At 41.0% G+C, this 18,531-nt stretch overlaps 1 long non-coding RNA gene across 1 annotated transcript in view; it reads left to right on the forward strand.

The window, feature by feature from the left end:
- Positions 1-14,572: 14,572 nt before the first annotated feature.
- LOC142073493 (uncharacterized) overlaps positions 14,573-18,531 on the forward strand; it is a 31,197-nt gene continuing 27,238 nt past the window's right edge. Inside the window, exons 1-2 of the long non-coding RNA XR_012670379.1 lie at positions 14,573-14,668; positions 17,659-17,856. This is a non-coding gene — a long non-coding RNA (uncharacterized LOC142073493). The remainder of the gene's footprint in view (positions 14,669-17,658; positions 17,857-18,531) is intronic.

Genomic DNA, 18,531 nt, shown 5'->3' on the forward strand with positions numbered 1-18,531 from the left:
AACAAGGGATGCCATTTTGAACTGGTTCATGAGTTGAATGGGGAGCCATTTAAGGACATGGGAGACATGCTGGTACTTGTATGTTTAGGTGAGACTCTGGCCGACACCATTCTGCACATGCTGGAGTCTGGACAACTGCAAACTGGGGAAACCAAGTAGAAAGGACTTGCATTAGCAAAGGTGGGAAGACATGAAAGCAACCACAGATGAGGCTTTTGGCAGAAGTGAGTCAAGACACTGGCATACATAAACAATGTGGTGGGGGGAGTGACAGACATAAGAGATGCAGGAGGTGGACTACATTTCAAGTTCAAAGAGGAGGCCAAATTTATAGGGAGTGGCAGCAACTGGGAAATTTGAGCAGAGAAGGGAGATCGAGGAGACAGGGTTATAGTGAGGGTGTTCCTCTGGCCTGAGAAATATTTAGATGGTGTTAACTGAAAGATATTTATTAAAAATTTGGAATGAGATTTACAGTTGAACTGATCAGTGTACAAGTGGCCCTTAAGAATAAGGATGGGGATTAGATGACGAAGAGGAAGAAGGTAGTTAAACAAGGCAGAGATGAATCTGGTGGGATTGCATAAAGGAATGCATCTTAGCACAGAGGATTGCCATCAGATACAGAGACAGAGCCATTTGACAGAGATGTATGAAACCTTAACAAGGGGTAACCAGAGATGAAAGTGGTCCAGGAGGAGGGACTGACCCACGTCAAAGAATTCCATTTGAAAAGCATGGTAAGTGCTCCCATTATGTTTCACAGGTCAAGACTCTTCACTAAAAAATGGCCAAACTGGTATAAAAATGTATAAGTACCTGAGATACAAAGGTTTTGGAGGCCCATGATTTGATGTGAGGGGTTATAACCAACTGTCCTGGCAGATCAAGATCTTTGAACCTTTGGACAATTTCATTCTGAAAAGAGTCATTTCTGAAAGTAATGCCCCCGCTTCACAGCAATCACAGGTGGGTTATTGCTGATTGGAAATGCTGTGATGTCACTCCTGAAAATGATACTTTCTAGGCATGGCACTTCAAGGAGCAATAGAAAATCAAGCTTCTCCCAGCATATAATTTGCTCTTCCTACTAATCCTTCAATCAGCAAGGACACCCATGCATAATCAGGGTACTATATTGAACAAGCTGCCTGTGTCTTAGGCATACTGTTATTACAAAATAAATAAATGCAGGGAAAACAGTTGAGCTACAAGTGGGAAACAAGGAAATCATAATGTCAGGAGGAAACTAGCACACCTGCTTAGCCATGCCTGACTGATAAAATGGTGTGAACACATTTGTAAATGAGCTAAAACGCCTCCAGGATTTCACATTTTGGTTACATATCTGCTTCCTTGTTCACTTTGGCAAAGTAACAGTCTCTCACATTTCAAAAATACCATCATAAAGAGACAGGAAGCACATGCAGTGAGTGAGGCTTCATTCCTCTTTCCATTCAGAATTTAGTAAATCGTTTTTGCCGTTCCCTTTTCTATTTCCAGTCCCCTTCCATATGTTTATATTGTAAATGCTGGAAGGACTCTATGGGCTTGTCTCAAGCCGGCTTCTGTTTCTGTATGCCCATTTGTTTGTGCATAACGAAGCGTGAGCAAAAAAGTGGGCATGCACCTGCTTGTATGGGCAAACACTCATTACCATGTGCAAACTAGAAGGTGTGGACTTCTTACTTCCAATTTTCATTTGGAAAGAAAAAATGAAAGACAGAATTATTTTGAAGGATTGCAAACAGGACTCAATTCTCCTTTGTCTGGTGGAAGTCAATCGAGGTTTTACAACAGACGTCAGTGGGAACAGCATTGGGCTATATTACTGCTCTATTCCACACGCAAAAGAACCAGTCACTTTGCTTAATGTGCCAGACAAGCCTCTTGTGTCTCCCTTCTCAGTCGCCAAACAAAATTCCATAGGCTATTTGCTACTTGAAAAAAGACCAAGAAATCCACATCTTTACTTCTCTGTCCCAGATGACAAGAGTTGCACTGACAAGCTTTACTCTTCAGCAAGGTTTATTAATGCTGCCTCAATTATAGTTGATGATGATGATGATGTAATTAACAAAGATCTATTATGTTTTATTGATGTTAAGCATATGTCGATTATAAATGGGACAGGATGTATTTACTTGAGCTTCACTCTTCTAGGAGGGTTGTGAAATCGGAGTCCAATCCTGGAGTGAGGATAAACACTGCACCTTTTATAATTGTAATAGTATCCAGATGTTTCTCTGTAACATGAATGCAGGTGATGAAAGCAGTTAACTGGTACTGAGCGCACATGCTCTTAGCACAGGTGGGACTCACTCCCAGTTCCCAGTGCTACAGCCAATTGTGCATTAGCGGATTTAACAAAAGAAGGGTCCAGATGATGTAAAAGCTAAAAATGTGTAGATTTGGGCGATATTTCCTGACGGTCACATTTTCAAGTAAGTCAAGCAAACAGAACAAATGCAGAATATTATTTAAAAAATTAAAACAAGTATAGATCCACAGGGTCAGATCCTACCTATGCACATCTGAGCATGTTCAACTCCAGCAGCAGCAGAGGGTGCTTAATACCTTACCAGGAATGCATATCAGTTGTAGAGAGTGATAATTTTGTCCTGTACTACCACATAAATAATCCCTAACATCTTCTTGTTTTGACCACATATCTAATTACTGAAACGAATGCCCAAGATTTATGCTTTCCTTACAATCCCTGTTGTGGTAGATTAGGAAAGAATGATTTGACAGGGTCAGTAAGTTGTGCCAAGCAACCCGATTTCTATTAACTTTTCAAAAGTATCTAAATAAATCCAGTTGATCTGAGTTGTCATATCATACAGCCTGTCTCTGAAATAATGCATGAAGTGTGGATGGTAGATTATGACATTCTGCACTTGCTCCCAATGGCCCCTCAACAGGTAAAATTCAATTTGCATTCCTCTCGTAAATCTAGACTTTTCAAGTTTAGTTAATTATTGTTATTTGCATTACAGTTGGTGCCTATAAACACCAGTCAAGGGTTAGGTGGTGGATAGTCATATAATAAAGAAGATGGTCCCTGCCCAGAGAATTCACAGGCTATAGGATAAATATTTTTGCTATTTCGAATCATATCAAGCGGAACTTTGCTATTCACATTTGGAGTCCTGCTGAGAAAAGAGGTTGTTTTTGAGGACTACCCAAAGACTACAGCCCCTCAGCTAGTTATGCAATCAAATTATAAACTACATTAGTGTGGTCAGTAACTAAGCATTCTCTAGCTCATCTAAATAGATCATGACAGTAACATTTACTGTTTCTTTTGTCCACTCTACTCCGTTTATATCAGTAGGCAAATATTTGTCCTCTTTTTAATCATATGTGGATTTGAGGTTATTCTAATAATCAAACTGTGAAGGACATGGAGCTTCTATGTAATAATCTAAGAATATTGATATGTAATAATTTTATGAATGCTGAATGTGACCTGGTCAGTGAGGTAAAGTTACTGTATAGTTACACTGGTGATCACCCAGACTTTACCAGAACTCTAGATCTGCAAAACCGGGTTGTAAATTACACTACCATAAGTTATGGTACATCCAGCTCCTGATGGTGCTGCAAAAGTCATAGGAGGCAGCCTTTCTGGTGCTATTTTGACACTTCTAAATCCAGTGCCAGCCAGAACCAGAAAGTGCAGATGCATATGTAATTAAATAATACCAGTGGGTAAAAGCTCTTCACAGTTTACTGAAGACACAAAAGTGTTTCTGCTCAGGTTTGGTTTGCCTTTGAGCAACAGTCTGATTTACCATCCAAAGCATAAAATACTTTTTCAAGAAAATTACTGGGTCAGATCCTCAGCTGGTGTAAACTGGCATGGATCCACTGAAGTCAAAGAGTTGGGCCACAGTCTGTAATTACAAGAACCTTAGCTGAAAAGCAGTTTTATGATGCAGGCCCATTGGGTTGTTCTGATAAAAGTTGTTTATTTGGGGAGGTGGGAGTTAAAATGAATATGAATGTAAATATTGCTGTTCTGAGATTAAACCCACGATCCAGTTAAGATCACTAGACATGTTACTGATCATAGCAAGCATTATTGCTGGCATCAGGATTATATATTGAGGCTGCCCCTGTTGCAAGACAGATTTTTAAATTTTTAAACATTGTAGACACATTACAAACAGCTACCAAATAAAATTTTTAAAGTGAACCTTTGTGTTTATTAAAAGGAGCCCCGAACCAATACATTTCTATTCCCCCCCACACACACACACACTTGTTTAAAGGCATCAGGATAATAGAAATAAGAACCATTCTCCTCTTATGCCAATAACTTTCAAAGGTCAAGGGTAAATTTGTACATTTGAGATATTACTGATATTGATAGAAACAAACACAAATGCAGTTTCAACCGTCTTGATGCAAAAGGAAAGTTATAGGCATTTCATATCCCTTGTTATGACACCACACTTAACTATTTGTTCTCTGAAATAAGTCCAGCAAGATGAACAGTGTATCATGGGTCTGATCCTTCCATGTGCATCAGGGAAAATTCATCTGAAACAAATGAATGTTGCAGTAATTTTAGCAGCTCTGCTGTTGCCTCATTTCAGAGCTGCGTTCCAGAATGAGCTGGGTTATGTTTATACTTCATAGCCAAAGTCTGAGGCAGTGTCTGTTGTCCTCTCTGGAAGATGAAGTTTTTGTGCTGTTGCACCTGTTGAAAGGGACGGGGGGCTTTTCACACTTAGTTGGCTCCAAGCCAACACTACTCAATGAAGTCTTAGAGAACTGGAAGAAGGATGCTTAGACAAAGACTAGGGTGAAAGCTGAGAATACATAGTGGGATGCTGCTAGGATAGAGGCATTTCCTCCAATTGTTCCAACTCCGGCTCTTTAGTGTTGCCACCTATCCCTCTTCTCGTCATTTCTCTCTCATAAGGGCTTTTTCCAGTTACAGCTGGTGTTCCTTCCTATCAAAGGTGCATCAATAAAGCTGAAATGCCAAACCCCTGTGCTCTCCTGACTGACATTCATTTAGCAGAACTTAAACAGCTGGAGTTTCAAACTTTAGGGCCCGGATTATATGGGGATGGGGCGGAACCAACCATATGACCTCAGTTTACTCTTTAACTGCTTACATAATGGAATCTAGGGAGATGACTAAAATGGTCTTAATCTTGGTCTGTAACACATGATGCACATTGTGCTATATCCAGCGATTACTGAGAAAAGATCATACTCACAGATTCAAGTAATCATACAACATCAAATCATCGGTATTATCAAAATGGCCTATATAAGGGGCAAACTTCATTCCTGGTGTAAATCAGTGCAACGTTATTTAAACAGTTTACACCAGGGATACATTCAGTCAAAAGTGTATTACCATCTATGGTCATCACTTACAAGGAAACCAAGGGATCTTTAGAACATCTTTTGAAATAAGGATCCTCAGTATTTTATCCCATCCTGAAATGGGATCAAGATATGAGTTTCTATCACTAGAGCACAAATTCCAAAATATTCAAACTGTTAGGCCTTAGATTTTTCTTTACTACAATATGTATTGGCCTTCTTCTTTCTTTCTGATGCTAGTTAAAGGAAGAAGGGAGACTTTCAGACATGGTTTCTGTACTGACAATCTGCTGTCTTGGGGAAATTTTTTATGGATAGGTGTCTCAGGCACCAGAACAGAATGGCACAAATTACAGACTGAAACGCACGTGTTTCTGTGTTTATTTGTGTTTCCATTGTCTGCAGTTTCAAACAATATAACTGAGCTTGTGCAGGAGAGGGGCGGGGGTGGAGACATAATAATTCTGCACAGAGAGAAACCCTCTCGCCAGCCCCCGATGTAATAAAATGGGTTCTTTTATTTCGGGTTTTCACACTGTTTTTGTTGTTGTTTTAATATGTAAATATTATATTATTTATTATATAAATAAATATTTATAAATATTATTTATATTATATAAATATTAATAAATATTATTTATATTATATAATATGTAAATACATATTAATATGTAAATGTTTTAATATGTAAATGTACAGTATTCAAAGGGGCTGGGTTTTTGGTGCTCAAAAGGTTTTGTGTGTGTTTCTGTTTAAAGCCCTGATGAGTTTATGACTTTTCTATGGCTGGGGTGAGCTTAGGATGTATAATTGTAAGAATTGTATTTTACTAAATGTTAACATGCTGAGAGGCCAGATCATTCACTCCTGTGACCAAACCCATGGATAGGGTGTACGGTTCCCTCTAAGCTGTGCGTGCATGCGCGCACACACAGATCTTAAACCCCGTGCACACGGCGAAACACCACACGCACAAAAATTTGCATAGAAGCACAATTTGCACAGAAGAAATTTTTTGCACACACGACCTGTCAAAAATTAGAGGGAACATTGATAGGGTGGGATGGGAAGAAAAGATCTGGGAGGTTTCCCTTGTGGAGTTTTTTGCAGGCAGATATCTGTTCAGGGGCCTTGTCTTCTTCCCTGTAGGATAAGCAAAGAGGTTCAACCCATGGAATCCTGGGATCTCAAGGATCTGCCAGAGGCCAAGGCCTTCACTCACAAATCTCTCTGCCTCCATGATCGCTCCTGGACCCTTCACTTCCTGTCCAAAAAAAATTAAAGGGCTGTGTATTTATCCATGGATCCCTGGGCAGTCACTCTTTGTTACAGTGTCCTGCATAAGGATGCCACCATGTTGCTGTCCAATCCCAAGTGTGCTGTAATCCCTTTAATTTACAAATCCACAGCAATGCTTTTCAAAGTTCGTTCCAATTCCTTCTCTCAGACTTCTGTGCTTTCCTGTCTCTTAGCTTCAATATTTCATTTAAACCATTCCTTTTCAATAACAAAATTTTTATTCAGGCCCAACCAATTCCTCTGCCCTTGGATTCCTCCCTTAAACCATCTTCTGACATCTCATAGATTCATCAATTCTAAGGCCAGAAGGGACCATTGTGATCATCTAGTCTGACCTCCTGAAGAGCACAGGCCATAGAATTTCCCCAAAATAATTCCTAAAGCATATAAAAAGATGTTTCCTGCTTCTTCACTTTGTCCCTCTTCTTCTCCCCAGGTGATTTGTGACCATCACCTTCCTTTATCTTCTCTAAACCCAGAGCCTCAAACTAGCACTCTCACCCTCCGCACTTGTTTCACAGTCCATTCACCTAGGCTGGGACCTCCAGCTCCACCTCTCTCTGACTCTCAAAGCCAAAAGCAGCTTTGCCCAGCAGATATGTAAGGGGCAGGTCCCTGATTGTTATCTTGCCTTCAGCAAAGCAGGATGGTGGTGGGGCAGCAATCTCCTCTATTTTCTTGAAGCCTCTTGGGTCTTTGTTGGGGCATTGGCTGGTCACTAATCCTATCATCCATGTCAGGGGACGATGGGTGGTTTTATCCAGGAGAGTTGATCCAACAGGTCTTCTGGCAACACCAAGCAGCAGCACACACAGGAGAGGAGGGGGGGGAAGGATAGTAGGAGAGAAAAATCATGCTATTTGTGTATGAATGGCACGCCCTAAATTTCTTTAATTTCTTTTAAAAGCATGACCTTGCAACATCATTAAATATGAAAAATATCTGGGGAGTCAGAACAGGAAGAATTGGATTTTTTTTTAATGACCATAAATTACATTGTTCTTTTTCTTAAATTGTAAACCATCAATATCTATGGAAAGTCAATCAGCCGTTACTGTTGCTTATTATTTCCTTGCTCCAAAAGCATACTTAATGTTTCTTATAATAATCTGTCACTTGCAAATCAGTCAGAAAAAATATTTTCATTAAATATACCTGAGCAGAAATAGTTGTAGAAGTTCAGCAATTACAGAATGTCATAAGGCTATAATGACAGGTTTCAGAGTAACAGCCATGTTAGTCTGTATTCGCAAAAAGAAAAGGAGTACTTGTGGCACCTTAGAGACTAACCAATTTATTTGAGCATAAGTGAGCTGTAGCTCACGAAAGCTTATGCTCAAATAAATTGGTTAGTCTCTAAGGTGCCACAAGTACTCCTTTTCTTTTTGCATAAGGCTATAAGAAAGTGTATTTCCTTTTAGGATCAAAGATTTGAATTAGATAAAAAAAAACCTGTCCTCTTTCTCTGGAAATTTTCAAGACATTGTGTCACGAAAAATATTAGGATTGTATCTCATAGGTGAACTAGGTATTATAGGAAGAAAACAGTAGCAAAGCCCAAGCCAAGAACACCATAACTTTCAAAGTTAGCTGCTGACCAAGCCTATCTCAAACCTAGTGGATTAGAAAAATACATATGCCAGAGCACTCCTTCTGCGCAAGTCTCATGGGTTTTTTTCCCTTCCTAGAATATTTGTGAAACATAGGGGTGAATTTTTTGTTTTTCAGTGGGATGGGATGGTACTGTGGATCTGTTTTTTTCTTTTCCGGCAACCCCTCTGTAAATTGGCTTTTTGCCTCTAACATTTGAATATTTAAACATATCATCCACACATAACATTTCTTATAAGAGCAAATGGATACGGGTATATTTTTTTAAAACAAGTATACTCACAGCTTTTTAAAGCAGATAAACATAGTTTATTCACCTTTGGCCTGAGACAGAACATTGAAAATTGCAACTCAGGCATAGGCCCCAATTCAGGAAAGCACTTAAGCAGATGCTTACGTCCTATTGATTTTTAGTGAGGCTTAAGCACATGCTTAAGAGCTTTTCCTGGTAGGGGGGTCACAATTTGTTATGTTCTACCGATAAAGGGAAATTGAAACTGAACTTCAACTAGAGGGCATGCCACTCACCTCCACTATAATATTGTGTTAATTGTTCAGAGGCCTAATAAATTATTTATTATTATTATTATATATAAAATTAATTCGCAACACTTTTTATTAAAAGACTCAAAGCATTTTCATAATTTCTGTAGCCTCAGAAATGCGACTTTTTGGGAAAATGCATCGTAGATGTTTCTGTGAAGGTTTGCAGCAGCATAAGTGATAAAGACATTACCAGCAGCCAAGTTTCCTTCCAACCTTTCATTTCTGAGTAATTTCTGCAATGAAGAGTGAAGTGTAATAGACATGAAGGAATGTGGCAATCCATTTGTTTTATTTCTATTAAATTATTGCTGATTGCAGGTTTGGGGGATGTGTAGGTGAAGTTGGCTGATTTATTTCAGTTTGGTCAGGAATGCTTTTTGAAAACACCTTTAACCTTTTTCTTCCAAACAGTTAATTTGGGTCACTACTTTTGCACTGAAGTTTTGATTGTTAGAGGAAATACTTCTGCATACTTTTGCTCTGTTGTAACAAAGGCAATATGTTGTGGGCCACATGCCAACAGATTTTAACCACAGACTAAGAGAAGAGAGACAGATTAGTCTGTGGTGGTCCTATAATCATAGTTTCTCAGTATTATTTTTCTAATTGCTCAGCGCAAGTATTCACCATTAAAGCGGTTTACAGCATATACAGGGTGTACCCATACTAGTAATGGAATACACCAAACCCTTTCAGCTGCATTCCTATGTTCTCTGGCAAGTGATCTGTAACAAATGTTATCATAAACTAAAAACCACTGTAAAATGTCCAGCCAAATAATGTAGTTTTAGTTCTTCAGCAAGTTCTGTACTTTACTATTCAGCTGCTTTCAAATAAATCTGGTCAAGATAGAAATGAATTGAACAGCGAGAGATGGACGTAGCTGGGGATGGGAAAAACAAACTCACTCCAAAGCACATTAAGGACGTAGCTTCTATTGCTTGTCCACCAGCTTTTGGATGAGAGAAAGAAGGTCTTCTTCCTGCTAGAGTAGGATTGTTCCCATCCATTTTCTAGTGGTTTGTGCAGTCTGGTTTTAAAAAGCCTCAGACAAAGGAGCCCCCTCCAATTCCCTAGGGAAACTATTCCATATCCTAATAAATCTCACTGCTAGGAAGGTTTTCCTGATATTCTGGATAATTTTTTCCTTTCTTAATGGCATTCCATGCAACAGAGAAAGGGACACAGACACTGAGCGTATTTGTGCTGTAGGGGTATTTGCCTAGTAGCTGTCCCTTACTCCTCAATAGCTGCCATTACAGGAAAAGGATCAGCCAACACGGGAGCGTCACTCGCCCCTCCTGCTCTGCCCGCCTTAGCAGCCTGAGTGGCATGAGAAATTAAAGTCCCTCCCCACTGGGTGCTCTCGTCATTCATTGTTGTTGCCAGTCTCTTGCTCCTGTCAAAGCTCCACCACGAATGACAAACTTTGAACATTTCCATTCGCCGACTGGAGCTAGCTGTGTTGGGTGTGGAACTCACGCCTCCCCACAATCCATTTCATTTTATCCTGCACTTTTCAAAGCGCCTGAAAGGTTTGTTTCCCCCCTACACACTTTCAGCATGCCCTCTATTTGTTACGTTCCTTTCCAGTCCCTTCCTCTCCCCTTTATAAACAGTTATGTTTGTACTTTGGTGATATTTCATTGTTCTGCATTTTATTTGGTTCTGCAGCGTAGCATTCTCTACACTGTTCTTATTCCAGTCACCTGTTGCCTGCTCAGAGTCCCTACAGGTGGAGGAAGGTGGAATTTGATAGTGAGGAGTTGGATGCAAAGAGATTCACACCTTCCTCCTTTTGGGGCACCAAAGAACAATAACTTTAGGTGTCAAAAGAGTTAGCATTTACAGGAGCCAAATTACTTCTGCCTCTGCTTCACGTGCCAGGGCCAAATTCAAAGGGGACTGGCTGGGACTGGTGAAATGTGTTCAACCAGGGTGCATTTTGTTTCTCTGGGGAATGGAGGGTTTGGTATCCCTAATAACTTAAGCAGCTTAACACCTGAAAGACAACCTCTGCTCATGATTCCAGTTCCCGTGTGAAAACTGGCCTAGTAAGACTGGGACATGAAACAAGAGGACTGGCGAGGTTTGGGCTGTAGATTAAGCCATTTGCTACCGACTTCATAAATTCAAAGGCTATGAGAGGAGCAGAGACTATAGGTGACAGGAAAAGAAATTTCCCTCGCCAAAGCATCCTGTGTCAGCATTTCAGGGTATGACATTTTGGGCAATACCTTCATTTTCCTACCTTTTAAAGATTCTCCCATCCCGGATTCCACTGTGATCTTGATCCACAACACATACCCATACTGCTGATTTGATTTTCATGCAGAATTTACTTGGAAAGGTGCACACACACCCCTCAGAGAAGTGAAAGTGTTTCGTATAACCTACCAAACATGCAAACCTAATCAGGCTCCCGCTCCTACTGACTCAGACAGTGGTAACACCATGGCTATTGTCGTCATCTGCGGGGGTGGAGTTAGCTGATACAGACACTGTTTGTTTAGAGTTTATAAACTACAGATGGGTTCCAGGGCGACTTATTTGAGAAGCCTCCAACCACAATAGACAGAGACATAATTGCTTGATTCCACCTGCTGCTCAAACTAGCACTCTCTCGCCAAATTTGATAAGGTCCTGATTCAGCACAGAATTGAAGCATGTGTATAATCCCAGGTTTAAGTGCTGCCCTGCAACAGGATGCTGATCTGATAGGGCCTGAATATGCTGTGTACAACTACTGCCTGAATTTCCTCCACGACATTCACAAGAAACTGGCCAACCAGCCACAGTTAAGTTGAGGAGCAGTGGCTATGTCTTTTTTAATTAAAAGAGACACCAATATGTACAAACAGATGAATACAAATGACTTTGATTGCAAGCCTCTCTTTCTTCTGCTTCCTAATGTTGTTTGTCTAAGTACTTTAGTCCATGGACAGTGACTTCCTATGTGTATAGGCAGCGCCTTGCACAATGTAGAGGCTAAGAAAATACAAACAAATAATAAAATAAACATGCTTGATACAGAAAGCATCAGCTATGCATTATGGGTGGAACAAGTAGCAATGTCTCCAGTTAAGGTGACCCAACACTTTCCATTATAAGTGCTGATTTCAGTTCCTTTATAACTGGGTTTGGCAGAAATCTGTTTTTATTTTTTATATTTTGATGGATAATATCTATGTTTAGTCTTAATTTTATTTTTTAATTTTTTTAATTTTAATTTTAATCTATTTAAATGTTCATATTTGCAGAAAATTCGGGGGTGGGGGTCGTACAATTATTAAATGAGTGTAGATGTTGAAATTCAAAAAGTTAAAGCTTTATAAACCATTAAAACACAAATTTTCAACATCATGTCAAAATATACAAAGTAAATATCCTTAAATCAGACCTCAGGTTTTTGCTATTCATTCACTATTCCATTTGTAACAAGTCTAATTCATAACTGGTTGGAAAACCATTCCCAGAGAGTGATCAATGATTTAGATAATGGCATAGAGAGTACACTTATAAAGTTTGCGGACAATACCAAGCAGGTAGGGATTGCAAGTGCTTTAGCATTATAATTCAAAATGATCTGGACAAACTGGAAAAATGGTATGAAATTCAATAAAGATGAATGCAAAGTATTCCACTTAGGAAGGAACAATCAGTTGCACAAAAACAAAATGGGAAATGACGGCCTAGGAAGGAGTACTGCAGAAAGGGATCTGGGGGTCATAGTGGAGTACACGCTAAATATGAGTCAACAGTGTAACACTGTTGCAAAAAAAAGCAAACATAATTCTGGGATGTATTAGCAGAAGTGTTGTAAGTAAGACACGAGAAGTAATTCTTCTGCTCTACTCCACACTGATTAGGCCTCAACTGGAGTATGGTGTCCAGTTCTGGGCGCCACATTTCAGGAAATATGTGGACAAATTGGAGAAAGTCCAGAGAAGAGCAACAAAAATGATTAAAGGTCTAGAAAACATGACCTATGAGGGAAGATTGACAAAAATTGGGTTTGTTTAGCCTGGAGAAGAGAAGACTGAGAGGGGACATGATAACAGTTTTCAAGTATATAAAAGGTTGTTACAAGGAGGAAGGAGAAAAATTGTTCTTCTTAACCTCTGAGGATAGGACAAGAAGCAATGGGCTTAAATTGAAGCAAGGGTGGTTTAGGTTGGACATTAGGAAAAATTTCCTAACTGCCAGGGTGGTTAAGCACTGGAATAAATTGCCTAGGGAGGTTGTGGAATCTCCATCATTGGAGACTTTTAAGAGCAGGTTAGACAAACACCTGTCAGGGATGGTCTAGATAATATTTAGTCCTGCCATGAGTGCAGGGGATTGGACCAGATGATCTATCAAGGTCTCTTCCAGTCTTATGATTCTATGAAAATACTAGATCACTGGATTTTTATTCTAATGAGGTCTCAAGCAGCATTTTTTCTTACTTCATTTATCTGTAAAATTTGATTATTATCATTGGAAATATTTTTGTTGGTTTGTGAGTGCGCGCAATGGAATAGACATTTACCAACATTTATTGATAGAAAACCTAATCCTTCCAAGCCTATTTATAACTTCGCAAAACTTTAACCATGTGTCTGAAATTGAACATTCCAGGTGTCTGAAGTCAGGGGAAAATACATTGTTTTGCCTTGGTTAAACCATTTCTTTGAGAAGCTCTTGCACCCCCATGTTTTGTAGCAGGGCTTGTCTTTGTGTCAGGGATGTGCTTTTTGCTATTCCTGTGGAAAAAATGCTCAACTTTGGCAAATTTAAAAGCCCTTGACAAATCTCAGTTTGCACATGCTCAGTAGACATTTGTTAGAGTTCGACAGCTAAATTCCCTGAAGATTATCAATGAACTGAGTATATTCCAGCCCTGGGATGAAGGAACCAAGCAGGACTTTTTCTGCATTTGTTCTTCCAAGCCACTGTGGCACCCAGCACAGGAACAGAGAGCAGGGAAACTGTCTCTCCTGTGCGCTCAGTTCTCCCCCTGCTGGTGTGCAGGCAGCATGGAAGAGGAAGCTGCCTGATTTACGTACAGAAGGGAGAAGAGCTGGGACTTTATCCAGTTCTCCTACATAAAAAAACTCAGTTTGAATCCAGACTTGTCACTGAGGTGTCTTTCTTAGAGCTACATCTGAGGTGATCAGGCTCAAGTGTAGGGGGAGTGGGTTAGGGTGCACCATAACTACAAAGTACACAATTATAAATCAGACCATATACATATTCTAAGACAAACTAACACATGCACATTACCTTCTACATTGTATCATATACTTTCTGATTGGCTTACTAATTTTGTGAACCAATCCCTGTATAGATCATGAGCTAGCCATGCACTACAAGCGTGCTAGTAAGCAAAGATGCCACTGCACGTTGAAGGGTATGCTTGTGTTCATTTTAAACAAAATGTGATTTAGAAGGTACGTATGCATAAAGAAGCATGCTGTGGCTCACCACCTTAGGAACATTCTAGAAAAGGCCAAGGGGAGGGGAGTGAGCTCAACATGTGGCGTGGAGAAGTATAAGCATGTGATGAACAAATCTATATATGGAAAGGTTAAATATGATTGGCTAGAGGTTTGTGTTATGTAACTGCCATGTGCTATAAAATAGCAATGGAAGGGGCTCCTTGCTGGAGGGACTCTGGCTGATTTTTGTACCAGGGGCTTTCCCTTTGTGCACATTGAATTAAGTCTTATTGAATTGAGTAAAGTTTCAAAGACCCTTGGTTCTGCCCGGCATCTGACTCATTTAGTTATTACTGGGAACCACAAAATCCCAGCAGTTTCTTGGCACAGCGAGCAGGGTGAGAAATATCCTTCAGGATCACAACCTACAATCCAATTAGAGGGTGAGTTTGTTCGTTTTTTATTTGGTTGTGTGTCTCTGACCTGACTGGTGACTCTCATACCTTTTGTAGTAAGCAAGTCTTGGCGCTGGGGAATTCAAGGGCTTTATGCAGTTCTGAAACATTTAGGTCACAGTCTTAAGACGTTGTACTTAGTGTGGGGGCTGGTTAAGCTGTAAGTTCCTCTGACTAAGTGTTGTTGAAGTGGGAAATCAAAGAGGCCATAAGGACGAACAGTTAGAGTAGGGGCAGGTATAGCCATAAGTACCTCTGGTTACTATGTTGGCTGGCCCAGACCTCCTAACTGAAAATTGTAATTGTGCAGATCAAATAAATTGGAAAACAGATCAATCTGCTGATTGGGCATTTCAGTCTGGGGTGTTTGATTTGAATAAATTGTTATTAGTCTGTAAACAGAATTGTATTTAAAAATATGGAGATTGGAGGATATTTAGGTTAAAAAAAGGGAAAAAAAGGGAAAGATGAAGGGTTATAGTGATCCACAATATGAAGAGTGTATAATTAATGCTTTTATAACTATTGTAGCAGTAAGTTTATTAGTTTTCTTGTTCATAGAATCATAGAATCATAGAATATCAGGGTTGGAAGGGACCTCAGGAGGTCATCTAGTCCAACCCCCTGCTCAAAGCAGGACCAATCCCCAACTAAACCATCCCAGCCAGGGCTTTGGCAAGCCTGACCTTAAAAACTTCTAAGGAAGGAGATTCTACCACCTCCCTAGGTAGCGCATTCCAGTGTTTCACCACCCTCTTAGTGAAAAAGTTTTTCCTAATATCCAACCTAAACCTCCCCCACTGCAACTTGAGACCATTACTCCTTGTCCTGTCCTCTTCTACCACTGAGAATAGTCTAGAACCATCCTCTCTGGAACCACCTCTCAGGTAGTTGAAAGCAGCTATCAAATCCCCCCTCATTCTTCTCTTCTGCAGACTAAACAATCCCAGTTCCCTCAGCCTCTCCTCATAAGTCATGTGTTCCAGACCCCTAATCATTTTTGTTGCCCTTCACTGGACTCTCTCCAATTTATCCACATCCTTCTTGTAGAGTGGGGCCCAAAACTGGACACAGTACTCCAGATGAGGCCTCACCAATGTCGAATAGAGGGGGACGATCACGTCCCTCGATCTGCTCGCTATGCCCCTACTTATACATCCCAAAATGCCATTGGCCGCCTTGGCAACAAGGACACACTGCTGACTCATATCCAGCTTCTCGTCCACTGTCACCCCGAGGTCCTTTTCCGCAGAACTGCTGCCTAGCCATTCGGTCCCTAGCCTGTAGCTGTGCATCGGGTTCTTCCATCCTAAGTGCAGGACCCTGCACTTATCCTTATTGAACCTCATCAGATTTCTTTTGGCCCAATCCTCCAATTTGTCTAGGTCCCTCTGTATCCTATCCCTGCCCTCCAGCGTATCTACCACTCCTCCCAGTTTAGTATCATCCGCAAACTTGCTGAGAGTGCAATCCACACCATCTTCCAGATCATTTATGAAGATATTGAACAAAACCAGCCCCAGGACCGACCCCTGGGGCACTCCACTTGACACCGGCTGCCAACTAGACATGGAGCCATTGATCACTACCCGTTGAGCTCGACAATCTAGCCAACTTTCTACCCACCTTATAGTGCATTCATCCAGCCCATACTTCTTTAACTTGCTGACAAGAATACTGTGGGAGACCATGTCAAAAGCTTTGCTAAAGTCAAGAACCAACACATCCACTGCTTTCCCTTCATCCACAGAACCCGTAATCTCATCATAGAAAGCGATTAGATTAGTCAGGCATGACCTTTCGCTGGGTGAATCCATGCTGACTGTTCCTGATCACTTTCCTCTCATGTAAGTGCTTCAGGATTGATTCTTTGAGGACCTGCTCCATGATTTTTCCGGGGACTGAGGTGAGTCTGACTGGCCTGTAGTTCCCAGGATCCTCCTTCTTCCCTTTTTTAAAGATTGGCACTACATTAGCCTTTTTTCCAGTCATCCGGGACTTCCCCCGTTCGCCACGAGTTTTCAAAGATAATGGCCAATGGCTCTGCAATCACAGCCGCCAATTCCTTTAACACTCTCGGATGCAACTCGTCCGGCCCCATGGACTTGTGCACGTCCAGCTTTTCTAAATAGTCCCTAACCACCTCTTTCTCCACAGAGGGCTGGCCATCTATTCCCCATGTTGTGATGCCCAGCGCAGCAGTCTGGGAGCTGACCTTGTTCGTGAAGACAGAGGCAAAAAAAGCATTGAGTACATTAGCTTTTTCCACATCCTCTGTCACTAGGTTGCCTCCCTCATTCATTAAGGGATCCACACTTTCCTTTCTTCTTGTTGCCAACATACCTGAAAAAACCCTTCTTGTTACTCTTGACATCTCTCGCTAGCTGCAGCTCCAGGTGCTATTTGGCCCTCCTGATTTCATTCCTACATGCCCGAGCAATATTTTAATACTCTTCCCTGGTCATATGTCCAACCTTCCACTTCTTGTAAGCTTCTTTTTTATGTTTAAGATCCGCTAGGATTTCACCGTTTAGCCAACCATATTTGGTCGCCTGCCATATTTACTATTCTTTCGACACATCGGAATGGTTTGTCCCTGTAACCTCAATAAGGATTTTTTAAAATACAGCCAGCTCTCCTGGACTCCTTTCCCCCTCATGTTATTCTCCCAGGGGATCCTACCCATCAGTTCCCTGAGGGAGTGGAAGTCTGCTTTCCTGAAGTGCAGGGTCTGTATTCTGCTGCTCTCCTTTCTTCCCTGTGTCTGGATCCTGAACTCAACCAACTCATGGTCACTGCCTCCCAGATTCCCATCCACTTTTGCTTCCCCCACTAATTCTTCCCGGTTTGTGAGCAGCAGGTCAAGAAAAGCTCCCCCCCTAGTTGGCTCCTCTAGCACTTGCACCAGGAAATTGTCCCCTACGCTTTCCAAAAACTTCCTGGATTGTCTATGCACCGCTGTATTGCTCTCCCAGCAGATATCAGGAAAATTAAAGTCATCCATGAGAACCAGGGCGTGCGATCTAGTAGCTTCTGCGAGCTGCCGGAAGAAAGCCTCATCCACCTCATCCCCCTGGTCCGGTGGTCTATAGCAGACTCCCACCACTACATCACTCTTGTTGAGATATTTTGGCTGTATGACTGAAATAAAGAAGGATGACCACCTCCAATTACAGGTGGGTAACACTGATTTTGTGCATAAACCACAATATTTATCAGAGGAAGATGATGTCCTCAGTGTAGATGTAAGGTTGCTGGCTGTAAAATCTGCCCTGTCTCAATATGATAAGGCATTGAAACAAGGATATCCAACACATGATGATTACCCGACTAAACAATTATATTATGTTACCTGTTGGTATATGGGGTTAAAAAACAGCAAAGAGAAGGACAAAATGGCTGGTATGTGTTTAATTGTTGATTATGAACAGCTGGTTAGAAAGTGTGATTGCTAAAAGGAAGGGTGGGAGAGTTAGAAGCAGAGGTAGAAGAACTGCAAGCAGAAGCAAAAAAGTATAAAGAAGCAAACTCGCAGGGAAAGAGATCTTGTCCCTCAGCACCTTTGGACCCTACATGTGGAATATGGGGATATCAGTCTAGTTTCATGGCTCTGGTGAAAGTGCACACTGTCCCTAATCCTAATCAAGGGGAAGGAGACCCTGCTACTGTTAGTTGCCTAGAGCATACTCCTATGAGTCCATCTGACTTGCGGAGCATGTTAAAAGAATTGCCATCTTTGCAGCTTAATAACCCAAACCTACCCTTCTGGGAAAAGGCACAGGAGTGGATGGTAGTAGGAGGCCTTACATGCTTTTGATGTTTTCACCATGGCAAAATGTCCTGCCACAGCC

This window comes from Caretta caretta, chromosome 10 (assembly GCF_965140235.1).
Source record: "Caretta caretta isolate rCarCar2 chromosome 10, rCarCar1.hap1, whole genome shotgun sequence".
Classification (NCBI taxonomy): Eukaryota; Metazoa; Chordata; order Testudines; family Cheloniidae; genus Caretta; species Caretta caretta.